The following is a 13719-nucleotide window of genomic DNA, read 5'->3' as shown; positions in this document are numbered from 1 at the left end:
TCAGAAACAGCAGAAGAAAGTAAGAAGGCAGTGATATTCTCCAAACTGGATAGTCATGCACGTTTAAACAAGGCTGGACACAAAATAATGAAGAAAAATATACTTGCCTATAACGCCTGATCCTATGATAGAGTTGACAATGTTAAATCCAGCTGATGCCAGACTACCATTTCCTCCTTTATTCCTGGGTTTACTAACCAAGGCTGTTTGGTCATCTGTTTCTACCTATTTCAGGAAGACAATAACATTATTCATGGAAAAAGTAAGTGAGAACAAGGATTTTACATGTATTTAATATAGTCTATTCCAGATCAAATAAGAATTGTCACAGACACAGATTTGTAGAGGCATTTTGATAACTAAATCCCATTTTTTTCAGTGAGAAATCAAAGGGGTGTTAGGCATCTAATTCCTTTAGAAGCCAGACCCATAATCTTCTGTAATTAATTCTTCTCTGAAAAAGGTATGTGAAAGTACAGAAATCTACATAAATTCAGAGGTAGGCTGTTAATCAAAGAGCGTTTTAGTCATGTTCCAAATGCAAAAATGTGAATCGAGTACTTTTGAAAATATTTTGGCTAAAACAACTAGTACAAATAGGCCCCTGAATCACAAGAATGAAATAAAGTTTAAGAGTTACTAGTAAAGTATGCTAAAACCTGAAAATACTTTAATTCAAGGTTTTATCCAGCTCTTTAAATATTTCTGTGTCATCCAAAGGTTTAGTTCGTTATGAATAGTTATTGACACGATAAAATTGGCTAGTCCCATAAATTTTCTGTGGAAAGCTCTGGTATAAAGTGAAGTTCAAAGCATGATCTTGTAGCCAGTGGCTTCAAAAATTAGAATTCTTATCCTCAAAAATCACTTCATAAGCACACGGGTCCTGTCCTTAGATTACCACTCTGCTGTCAGAGAACATTTTAGAATCATTCATTAGAAGGCTAGAATCTTAAACAAAGCCGTGTAAATCAAAAGAGGCACACAAGTTTGAAGAAGAAAATGCCTGCCCGTGTTCTAGTAAAGCAAAACTTTACGTCCTTACCATGAAAACAAAACCACTATTTCTTGGATGCAGGAGCCTATCTAACATATATAGCACGGAGTACAAACTCAGATGCTTCTCACTAATACTCCTGGAAAAAAATTAAACGACTGGTAAGTCCAAGTCACCTGTAGATAGTAGTATGAGCCGACAAGCATAAGAGTGGCTCAAGAAGGGCCACATTTTTAAGTAGAACCTTTAATCCTTAAGTAGCGCTAAGATCAGAATACTAACACTAGCTCAGCTCAAAGGCCCTTATGTAGCCAATTTCTGAGAGTGGACGTGAAAGGTGCCTAGGGAGAAGTGTAAGAACATGAAGAATAGAGAGCTAGCAAACAACTTTCCTGTCCCACCTTTCATCAGTTTGCATATGCCAGACTTCCCAAAGCGAATACATCCTTGACACACAGCATCCCTTCATGGACTGGCTCCTTGAATTTGCCCCCTTTCTGAAGCCACATGTATTATTTAAAATGCACAATACCCTGTGACAGTGACTTCTACATCGTAGTTATGCATCATATGAAAAGACAAGTATTCCTCTTTGGCCTGAATCTATCATTAAGTATTCCACTTTGTGTCTGTGTCCGTCTTTCCCCTCCAAATCTTTGCATTATTGCTGCCAAACCAACTACCACCTGTTTATCTTCATATCGCACACAAATTTATAGGTAAAATTCTCCCTCAGCCGTTTCTGGGGTAAAATGCAAGAGTTGTAACCGCTGTTACATTTTATTTCGCCACCGATTCGCACAGAGGAGGCACCAGTCACTCTGCCCTGAAAGGCCAAAGCTTCGTGCCCCACGCAGCCCAGCGCCAGCGCAATCGCCCCACAGCTCCGCTCCCTCTGTAGCTGCTACCGGGAAACCAACGCGAGACACGCCGCTCAAAGACTCACAAGCCCCTTCCCAACTCGGAAGAAGCACATTTGACTCGGAAAAGAAAGGCGAGAAAGAGCAATTATGACAGGCGAAGGGGCCGCAAGCGCGAAGCGCAGCGCGGGTGCAGCCGGGCAGCGCCCGGGGCAGAGGGGCAGCGCGACCCCGCCGCGGCTGCCCCGAGCCGAGAGCAGCGAGGAGCCGCGGCCGGGCTGCGCCGGGCCGAGCCGCGCGGGACCCGCTCCCCGCCATCCCCGCCCCGGTACCTGCCGAGCGGCGGCCGCGGGCGGCGGCGGCTCCATCGCCGCGGGGACCAAGCGGCGGCGGCGCCAAGCTCCGCGCGCCACCACAGCCCCGCGGCCACAGCCCCGCCCCGGCTCCGCCCACAAAGCGAGGGCCCCTCGAACGCGGGTCGGAGCCCGTCGCTACAAGAAGGGGCTGGGGGGAGTCCAGAGAAGGGGAAGGGAGCTGGGGAAGGGGCTGGAGGACAAGCTTTGCGAGGAGTGACCTGGAGGAAAGGAGCCCGAGGGGAGAACTTCTCCCTGCCGACAACTCCCTGGAAGGAGGTTGTAGTGAGGCAGATGTTGGTCTCTTCTCCCCAAATACAAGGGGTAGGGTGAGAGGAAATGGTCTCAAGTTGTGCCACGGGAGGTCTAAGTTGGATGTGAGGGAAAAGTGTCTGTATTATGAAAAATGTCTGTATTGAAAGAGTGATGAAGCAATGGAACAGGCTGTCGCGGGGAGTGGTGGAGTTGCCATCCCTGGGGGTGTTCAAAAAAATGTGTTGATGTGGCGCTTTGGGACATGGTTTAGTGGGTATGGTGGTGTTCAACTCCACCTTGGAGGTCTTGTCCAACCTCAGCGGTTCCGTGATTCTTGGCCAACCTCAGTGACTCCATGATTCTATTTTATGAGATCCCGAGTTTATAAAGGACTTGTGTATCCTGAAAGCAGGAGAGAAGCTTTGTTTGTAGGGCACATGGAAAAAAGCAGCTCCAGTGTCAGAGTTGCTTGTTTGTTGTTGCATTTAGATGTCAATGTTACTTCTGAGGCCTTACTACAGCAATCACTTCCCCTCAGGTAGGGCAAGCTGCTGCTGAGAGCACTTTGTCAGCAGGACAGGGGTTATTCATATAAAGAACATGCTGGGGGTACAGTGAAAGTGAAGAAGAGGCTGAACTAATTAGAAGATGCAAAACTGCAAAACACTGAGAGTTTGGAGGTGTAGATACCTCAGTTATCTTGAGCATTGACCAGACAGTCTCCAGCAGAAATATGCTTTGTGAACACAGAATGACCCACACGAAGAAATGTACATCTTAAAAAAAGTCTAGGCAGTAATAAGCGATAATAACAAATTGGAAACATTCATTAATTTTCTGAAGTATTACTAGACGTAAAAGTTATGGCCTGCAAAAGTAAAATTGAAACTTTGGGAACTTACCCCAGTTACTGGTAATGTGGACCCAAAATTCTCAGCAAGATTAAATCATTACAGGAAAAAACTGAGATATGACAACTAAATAGCAGAAAAAAATAGAGCATGCTAATTTCCTTTCTACAGTCTTAAGTACTCTCACATTTGATAATACTTTGCCAGGATAAACTGCAGTGGTTAAAGGAGTGCATATGCTGTGCATCAGTAATTTTGTCCTTAAAGATCTCTGAGGCATATGATTTAGTATGGGAAACAAAGTGCACATAAAGACTGTATATGACATTTTTGTTCAATAGCTTAAGCACATTAACTTGAGCTCTTTCAAGTAAATGTCTAATCAACTCCATGAAAAGCTACAAGCTGACATGTATTCTTGTGTGACTAGTCAGATGACATGACTCAGAAGAGAAAATTTTAGAGGTCTAAGGTGCAGAGAAAGTTCCTTTGATTTAGTGGCAATATTTTTTTTTTTCCCTTGGACTGTACAAGAACTCTGTAAAAACAGGGAATTGGGCTGTTCTAAAGCAAAGTGTAATAAAATGAATAGTAGGTTTTCATGACAGTATTCTACCACACTCTCTATGTTTGAGTACTGTAGCAACTTCTTCACAAAGCTTTTTTGTCAAACACCCGCATGCTCTACAATAGTCCCTTTGAGTTCTGCAGTTCTGTTTTAATTCTAGTTTGGAGCGTGCATTTGTTACCTCAGAAAATAATTTCTGTTTTGTGCAAATGCTTTCTTCCACATGTTGTTTATTAATCAGATACATTTTTCAGGCATTTATTTGTTGAAAATTAAGTCAAGCTCCCACTATGCATCTCTTAATAGGTGCTGCCTGAATGTGACACTTGGATTGCTTTCTGCTCCTTGCTGTGCTCTGGGCTGTGGCTGTTGTATGAAAAGCTTAATACTGGTTTTAATCTTAGCAATGAGACTAGTAGTACACTGTGAAGAAAATTACAGGGTGCAGTTAAAGTCCATAACCCAGTGTTTGCATTATGTTCTTTGGGAGTTTGCTGCAGGACAGTTAGTACCATTGTTTACTCCTGTGGTTGCAATGGGAGGCCAAGCTCTCCAACATAGTGAAACCTCAGGGACAGGGCAATTACTAAAAAAGAAAAAGAAAATATCTTCCAAAAAGAAAGACACGAGGAAGTTATGTCCAAAAATGGAAACAGAAGGGATCATAAATCTTCATAAGACATGGAAGGCTAAAATGAGTTAAAGCAATGAGCAGCAAAAAGGAATCAGTATTAGTAACTTCTGCACTTATGAGCAGAAATCCTGCGAGAGAATCCTGAGGATTCATAGAGAATTAAGTTTGAACAGGAAAAGCAATCACGATAAAACCAGAATAGAGAAAGTAAGGACTTTTTTTTTTACACTGGAGAGTATCTGTGGAAGATTTCCATAGCAGAACTCTTCCCACGTGGCAGATGAGACAGAAAATATATCTTAAACTGAATTATCAATAGAGTGAACAGAAAAAATAAGCAATAATGATTTGGGATATTAAGGTGCGTTTATCTTGGAATCCTAAATTAATTTGTAGCTGGGGAAATGAGAGTGCTAACTTCTTGCTTAATATGACTAGTTCTAAGTGGTATTGGAAAATGGCAAATGTGATGTACATACAACTGCCTAGAAGGACTCCAGGAATGATTATTCCATTTCCAGGAATGTTTGGAAACTACATACCGATATGCTTGACATCTCCACTGAGCAAGGTAGCAGAAACTACAATAAAAAGCAGGATGAGATGGCGTTGAGCTGTGTTGGCAGAGCTTTGTGGAGAAGGCTGTGTTGTTACAGCTTTTGCTTTGCTAGTGTTACTGCTTGAGTACTAAATTTTTAAATGCCAGTAACACCAGCCATCTTTCACAAGTGTTAAATACATTAAAGCCAGCAAGATATTAAAAAAACAGGGAAAACTCAATACTATAAGCTCTTTGTGTACTCCAGGGATGTGGTCTGGATCACATGAAAACATATGAGATAAAAGATGTAAGAAATATTAGATGCAAAGTAGGCCGAGAAAGAGAAAACTCATGTGATGCAAATTGATAAACACATTCCTTTTATCTCTTTCTTTAAATGAATGCAAAAGAGGAAAAAATGAGTGGGTTTTTTTTTTGTGAAGGATGATTATTATAATCACAGGACACTTTAACATCTGACTCTTTAGTCCTTCCCGAAAAGGTCAGTAACCTTTTGCTTTTTACTGGTGTCTTTGTCCATGAGACAAAGATATTAAAAGAGAATTACCACTTTCAACAGCATAATAATTTAGTTGTAAGATACCTAATAGCCTGACAGTGACAGTGATTGTGAACCACTTTTAAAACAGACTTTGCTGAGAAATGAGCCTTTATGATGCATCTGAGCAAGCTGGCATGAAAGCTGGCCTAATCAGGCACCCCTGCAAGGTTGGTCAGGACAACAGGGCAATGCAGTACCTCTGAAAGTTACAGCTGTAAGCAGTCTGCTTGTGTTGCTTAGTTGATGAGCTTAATAAATACCAAGTGCCTGGTCTCCAGGAGGAGTATATAGAGCATTACAGAAACTAGTCACAAGAGTTATGTTTTGAGGAAAATGGTTATTTGTGCTCTAGAAGTCCTAACCTGGCCTTCATAAGAACCTGCGATCTTTGTGAATTTTGTGGGCAAACGCTAAATAACTGACCTGGAAATTATCAGTACAGCTTTTTCTCTCTGACAAGTTGTAGCTAACGTAATGTGTTTTAGGGAAACAGAGTCTTTTAACATGTGCATGATAAATCTTGTGTAGGCAGTTGATGGTTTGTTGATGTTTTTCTTTGTGGATTCTGGGTCTTCAGTGATAGTGAAAATTTTTTGCTTCGTGTATAACATGTCCTGCACTACTGTAGTCAAAAGAAGCTTCCAGAGGGAAAAAGTCTCAGACTGCAACTGGATCTGCCTTACTAGTTGGTTGTGACAATTAATATACCATTTATTTAATTTAAATCTCACACGAGCACAGCTAAATAAGAGAAGGTGAAGCTTTACATATTAATTTTTCTTAAGGCAAGTTTGAAATGTAAACTTATCATTTCTCTGGGAAAATCAAACCCCAAATTCTTCTGGTTCAAAAGGGCCCCAGTGAAGCCCAGAGTGCAGGCATGCTGGTGTGGGAGAGCTGTACTAAGAACTCCTGACTGTGAATTGGGAACTGCCTTACTGTGTTACACACTGTAACTTTCCAGCTTAACTGTATGAACCCAAAAAGAACTAGTTATCTGCTTTCTTACATGTTTCCTTCACCTTTCTTGGAGCCTGAATTTTTTTTCCCTCCTTTTTGCACTTTTGATTACTACTAGCTCTACTGTTGATTATTTACTATAATCGAGAAAGTAAATAATAGAATAAATAGTTGTTTCGTGTTCAGATGACTCTAATGAAACAGTTCAGCATGTGAGTGCAGCTAGCTGTGCTTTTCCTTAGCTAAGGGTTTAGGATAGAAGTTAATATCATAATTTACCTTCTGGACAACCTACATTGGGAAAAAAAGAAGATGAAAACAGAAGCCAGTTATGTCTTCTTGATTTTTTTAACTGGGCATAAATTGGGATTTCAGTGAAGAGGAAGTTATACAAATTGGGATTTACTTGAAGTAATGCTGTAGCAGGTCTTGAGATCTCCTTCTGTGCTGCTTGACCATAGAAAGCAGACCAAGTGTGGCCCTTCACCACTTGAAAAAAAGTCCTTCAGCCTCAATCTGAACAGATCTGACTTTCTTATAAACCATAACAACAGTGAAATTATGTCACGTGTCTCAAACTTGTTGCCCATGTGAAGATATAATATAGTATAGTTATCAAAGTTTTGTTATTAATGTAGGTGTAAATCTTCACAGGGATTGTCGCACCTGGCTGATTCTGTCTCCATCTGACTGTTGGGTACACAGAAGTCTGTAAATTGTGAGAAAGATTAAAGATAACTGCCTGATCTATAGGAAACTTATTTTCCGTATCCTTATACTGTTCTTCTGAACATACAAAGGAGGACGTTTAGGGCACTGATCAGTACAAAGAAGTTTGCAAACTTTGTTTAGTAGGGCTGCTGAATTGTAGGAAAGTTTGATATTTCTACAGTTGTGATATAGAACTTAATATAAAATATGCAAGTGCAGAAAAATCATCCTAAAAAGGGATACGTTGAACTGTGAACTGATTGTGAAATTTTGACAAACAGCACTTTTCAACAAATGCCGAAAACCTATCACATTTTTCTTAGAGGAATGCAGGAAATATCTGGGGGAAGAGAAAGTATGAAAAAGATCTTTCCCTCTCCTGCTGTCCCCCACAGTAAAATGTGCCAGTTTTCACTGACTTTTGTGCCAGGAATGTGGAAGAAGAAACTGTATGGTTGGGTAGCAGTGAGGTCTCTGTCCCTGTACCCCTTCACTGTTGACTAAATGTAGACAACGGTGTTTGGCTACAGCCATGGGTTATTAAGTCAGCTCGTAGACCACTTCTCCTTTAGAGGCTTTGGCTTTTAGTATCTACTTTTTCCATTTATCCTGGATCTTACAGTTTTATTTTTTAACAGTCTCTGGTTTTCTTCATACATGTTTATTTTAATGTAAACCCTTAATGTCAGATTTCTTTTTTCCTAGATGGTAGAGATTGCTGTCCTGATAATGTTTAAATACAGTGTACATCATAGGTTGCTTACTGAATGTGCAATAGCAGACAAATTGGTGTTGCCATGGGAAGTTGAACTGTGGGATCTTCAGGGTTTTTATTTAAATTTCTCTTCTGACTACAGGATTATAGACATAAAAATACAATAGTATTCTTTTAGATTAAAAAATATGGACATAATAAAGACGAGTAGGAGACCTGGAGGCAAGAAAGTAAGGTGCAAGTGACTGATAACATGTTAGCCAGCAGTCAGCCTGAAGGCATTTAGTGTTCAGAGAATGAACAATAAGGGTGCCAATAAGCCAACTTGTTTGGCAGGCATATATATCATAGAATCATAGAGTGGTTTGGGTTGGAAGGAACCTTAAAGATCATCTAATTCCAATCCCTCTGCTATGGGCAGGGACACCTCCCACTAGACCAGGCTGCTTGTGGCCCCATTCAACCTGGCCTTGAACACTTCCAGGAAGGGGGCACCCAAAACTTCCCTAGGCAACCTGTCACACCACCCTCATTGTGATAATCTAATCCTAATGTCTAGTATGAATCTCCCCCCTCCAATTTAAAGTCACCCCCCATATCCTATCACTACATGCCCTTGTAAAAATTCCCTCCCCAACTTTCTTGTAGGCCCCCTTCAGGTACTGGAAGGCCACTATAACGTCTCCCTTCTCTTCTCCAGGCTGAACAGCCCTGGCTCTCCGCCTTTCCTCATAGCAGAGGTGCCCCATTCCTCTGATCATCTTTGTTGTCCCCCTCTGGATTCACTCCTACAGTTCTTTCTTGTGTTCATGATTCCAGAAGTGGACACAACACTCCAGGTGGGGTCTCAGGAGAGTGGAGTAGAAAGGGAGAATCACCTCCCCCAGTCTGCAGGCCACGCTTCTTTTGATGTAGCCCAGGATACTGTTGGCCGCCTGGGCTGCAAGCGCATGTTGTGTTGAACTTCTTGTGAATCGGCACTCACAAGTCCTTCTCCACAGGGCTGCTCTCAATCACATCATCCCCCATCCTGTACTGAAACTGCGTATTGCCCCAACCCAGGTGTAGGACCTTGCACAATATATAGGTATAAATAGTGGGTTTGTGAAGTGTGCTAAATTTCCTTGTTACATGCATAGTTTTGATTTATGCTGAATGCAACACCATTGTGGTTACCAGTTGGTTAGCTTAATTATTTCACTCACCTGAACTGCATCGGAAGCTGGGATACTGCAAGTGTTTGTATTCTTCTGGATGTCTATGATTGGCTTATGACGTGAAGCCATGTGCAGTCCTAGAGCTTTTACTCTAGTATTTCTCCAGTGCCTTAACAGATCTTATACAGGAATAAACCAATTTGCTTTGATTATTACTTCCATGCTTTTGTTTTCAAAGGATTAAAAAGGTGTTACTGTATTAATTTCTCTTGCTAGCATTTTCTGTTTGGCCCTGCTTTTCTGTGCTTTAATCCTTGAATGTCTTCAGAATGAATACTAATCTATGACATGATTCCCTTGCCTTTTAGGAAGTCTCTCTTCTCTGTTTTCCGTGTTAGATGGTGAACTGACTGTATCCTTTTAGTAGCTCAAAAAATGCTGCCTTTAATACAATAAGCCATGGGCTTATTTGGAAAACTAAGGTCAATTTATTCAGTGTTTTCCTTCTAGTTAAGACCCTTTCCCCTCATATTTCAAGATATGAATCCCTTGTATCCCTATGAACAACATTAATTATTTCCTGAAGAACTTTGCTAATGTTTTTAATTCCTCTTTGCCGAACTGAATGGTTCTTATGCAGGTATATACTCATACAGCTCATTTCTGAGCTATGTTGTGATGGACTTACCCAGCAAGGAGCACAGTTTTTTGCTCGGCCTTGGAATTATGTATTACTGCCATCCTCCATGTTACTGCTGCAAACATTGAAAGGGTCTGTGTTGTTAGGATGCAATGTTAAAAGTCAGTTGTTTGTCTTTCTCCTGCAGGCAGTAGGGGGCAATATTTGACTTCTTTTAATTGCACGCTGCAACCTGCTGACAAACCCCAATAGGCTCTCGACTGGTGCAGCTTCATGTAGGTGGTACCTGTTAAAGGCTAAAATCAGCGCTAGGATTCTCACTCGCTTAATTTACTGCTCCTACAGGCCTTACTGGAAGTTTTCTAAAAACGCAATGACAGTTGAAAACAAATAATGAAAATGGTGCCTGAACTCAGAATCCATTTTGGGCATTGTGACACACTCAAAAAGATTTGTCAGGGATAGAAAATTAAAACAAAATCAAGAGATACTGTTCTGATTCTTTCTTTCAAAAGAGTGTCATATTAAAAAAATGACAAAAAATGATGTTCAGTAAGTGATAATTGTGTCAAGAGATTAGTTAAAGTTCTTCTGTCTTTTGTTGCCATGTTCATAACAATCTTAGTAACTTGTCATTACTTACAACAGTTTGTCCATTTCAGTCTTCATAATTTTCAAACTTGTATTTTTTTTTTCTATGCAGAGGGTGAGGAGATAGCTAATATGTTGCAAATCTGATGAAGAAAGTTGACGTTTAAATCAAGCTATGTAAGTACTTAAGATATTTACAGTGTAAAATGTTACAGGCAGTAAAGAGATTGTAGTTTATTTATGATGTACTAAGTGACTGAACAGTTTTGCTCTGCTTTTGGAAACTGTGCACTACCCATAAGTTTTTGCTTCTTTGTTTTTTTAAATTCTGATTTATGGATAGAATATTAATGATGAGAACTCAGAAGAAGTTTTAGTGGTGTAACTCCTAAATGCTGTGGTATTGTGTGAATATAGCATAAAAGCTAACCAAGTATGTACACCTGTAGAATGTAATGAATTATTTTGTTATGCTGCTTGTGTATTTTTTTTCCTTGTATATTTCACAGAATTGTTGGTGTATGTGTAAAGTTCTGTTGCAGGTTCTACAGTAGTGCAGGTTTACAGTGGGTTAGTAAGTGAAAGACTGATGTGGTCTGAGGAGGAATAGAAGAACAGGTATTTTTTGTTTTGCCAAAAGGGCTAGCAAAGAGACGGAGGAAAGAGGGAGAAAACTAGAAATGGACTGTGGAAAGTGATGATTTTAAAATGATAGGACAAAAATTCGAAGGAGACAATTGGGCTTGTCAAACACTGTTTTGCTAACGACTTCCCTGACATTTAGTTTCCTTTTTTATTATGTTTGCAACCTCTCAGATTTTTTCTTTCAGAAGTAACTTCTGATTTGCCACTTGTAACATTTTATCTTAGTTGGGTGATTAAGTGCTTCCCAATCACCATTCAAGTTGTAATCATACCTGATTGCTCTTTTTAACACTAAATGAATACATTTCATTGTGAAAAGCAGCCAAGATGTTTTTAGCAACAGTTCTTGATTTTATTTTAGAGTGAGGTTGAAGAGCTACATGCAAATATGGTTTCCTTATTTTTTCATTATGAATAAAGAGAAGTGAAGAAAGAGAAAGAGTCTCAAGAAAGAAAAAAAAAAGTCTAGCATACTTCCAATGTTGTGTTGTCAATACGTCCATTTAAAGTTCATTAAAACAGAAAATCTCTTTTAAAAAAGTATCCACTTGATATGACCCAAGTGATTTGGTAAACATAGAAAGCAATGTTTAGTCAAATATACCCCTACTGCTATGTACAGGCTCCATATAATCAAATACAGAGATTTTCTATTAGCAGTAGGATGTGGATGTGCCTTACAAATATCTCCTCTGTGTCAAAGCATAAATGACAGATGGTATCAGTGACACCTTAGTTCTGTGTCCTGCTTCAAAATAGACTTGCTGTCAATTAATTCAGACTAGGAGAGAATTAAATTTGGTTACCCTTTTTGTTTGTTTGTTTGTTATTTAATACTTCATATTTTTAGCATTTCCAACTTGTTAGTTTGTTGACATTTGGTAGAATGAATCCTGACCCATGACTGGGGCTCCTACCCATTACAACAGTGTGATGAATAAGATAAAATCAAAAGTTGAATTCAGCGTTCAATTTAAATAGCATCATGGAGCATCACTAAGAATGTCTAGCAATATTTTCCTACTAATCAGTATTTTCCTAAAGTTCTGAAAGAATTAGGAATGAGAAAGATTGTATTTTCAGAAAGGTATTCCTGTTTCAGCATAATCTTCTCTTATAATGTTAAACATGAAGTATACTTTCTCTGCACGAGTTCTCTTTTACTAAAATGAAGATAGTGATATTTTCCATATTATAGAATTACTGTGAAGATATCGTTACTATTTTTCCTCAGCTATTAATGTGTTATACACTATAGAAGATGCTAAAAGAAAACCACAAACATAAAAAACTATTAAACTTATCTGAATTTAAAAAAAAAATAGTGCATTTTCAGTAGGAAGTTAAAGAATAAATTCCCTTACAGCAGTGAGCTGAATTTATTTCACTTTTTATCCATTTGGAGAGTGACTTATGTAGGAAGAAATGTGAGAGAAGTTAGAAGTTGCTAATGTGGAGCCTGCATGAAGTTGCTAAAAAGGAAAGCTATGTGGGAAGAGCCTGTAATTTTCATTCCTATCTTTGGACTTGAATTAATGCCCAGAATAGTGACAAATACAGCGTCACTGGGGAAGGACTAAGAATCATCTCCGTTGGCAATAACAACTAACTGAAGGAATGGATAACTGTGTACAATTATAACAATAAAGTATTTGCTAATGAAAACAATCTTTCTATTTTCAGTATAGATAACTGACATGAGAGACTTTTTAATGCTCAAAGTAGCATTTGCAGTGGGGAGAAGAACAGGAAATATCTGATAATTGCATGGAATTGTGAATACATGCATGAGAAATATACCAATTTTCAACAGCAAAATTCAGTTGAAGATATCGCAAAGTATCATTTCTCTTTCAAGGCCAAAAGCGTAACTTCTCTAGGAGAGTTATTGAAGAGGCGTCTTTTTGAAGAGCTTGGCATATAAGGTGCATAATTTACTTGAGAACATATCTTTGATAGACGTGGGGGTGCCATATAATTTAATAGTTGTATGTATTTAATTTGTCCCCTCTGACATTTAATCTTCTTTGTTTTTTAAAAAAATGAAGTACATACTGATGCACTCTGGTTTAAGTGATAAGTACTTCTTGAGGTGTTTTAGTCCCATATTGCTATTATTGTGACCTCTTCAGAAGTCTGACTTTAACCTTTGCTCTGCAGAAACACTGACTTACCTGCTTTCCCATTTCTGCCTTCAGAAAACCTGCAGAAAACCTTGTGCTGTCTGAGTTGGAGACAACCTCCTTGAGAAAATGGGTCATAGACATTTCTGGCTATCATCGGAGCTTGAGGGGATAGCAGTGACCTCTGTAGTTCTCACCTCCCTTACTCAAAAGTCTAATAATTATTTCCGTATGTTCTGGGGTTAAAGCATTTTTTTACTGGAAGATGCAGTAGTTTTGAGTGTATTTGGGAAGGGTTTAGGAAAGCGAGGCTTGGGCAAAAGGTCATAAGAAGAGCGTGAAATGGAGCGAAATGGTAGTATCTTGTAATGAATAACTACATAAATGGTTTTTAAAGTGGGTTTATTGTTGTTTTAGGGTTTGGTTTTTTTTAAACATGGCTGGTGAAGTTCCCACTGTCTGGAGAAGGGGAAACAACCTCCATTTTTAAAAAGGGAGAAAAGGAAGACCTGGGGAACTACAGGCTGGTCATGGAGCAGATCCTCCTGGAAACTGT

This window comes from Phaenicophaeus curvirostris, chromosome 7 (genome assembly GCF_032191515.1).
Source record: "Phaenicophaeus curvirostris isolate KB17595 chromosome 7, BPBGC_Pcur_1.0, whole genome shotgun sequence".
NCBI lineage: Eukaryota > Metazoa > Chordata > Aves > Cuculiformes > Cuculidae > Phaenicophaeus > Phaenicophaeus curvirostris.
This window is presented reverse-complemented; position numbering follows the sequence as displayed.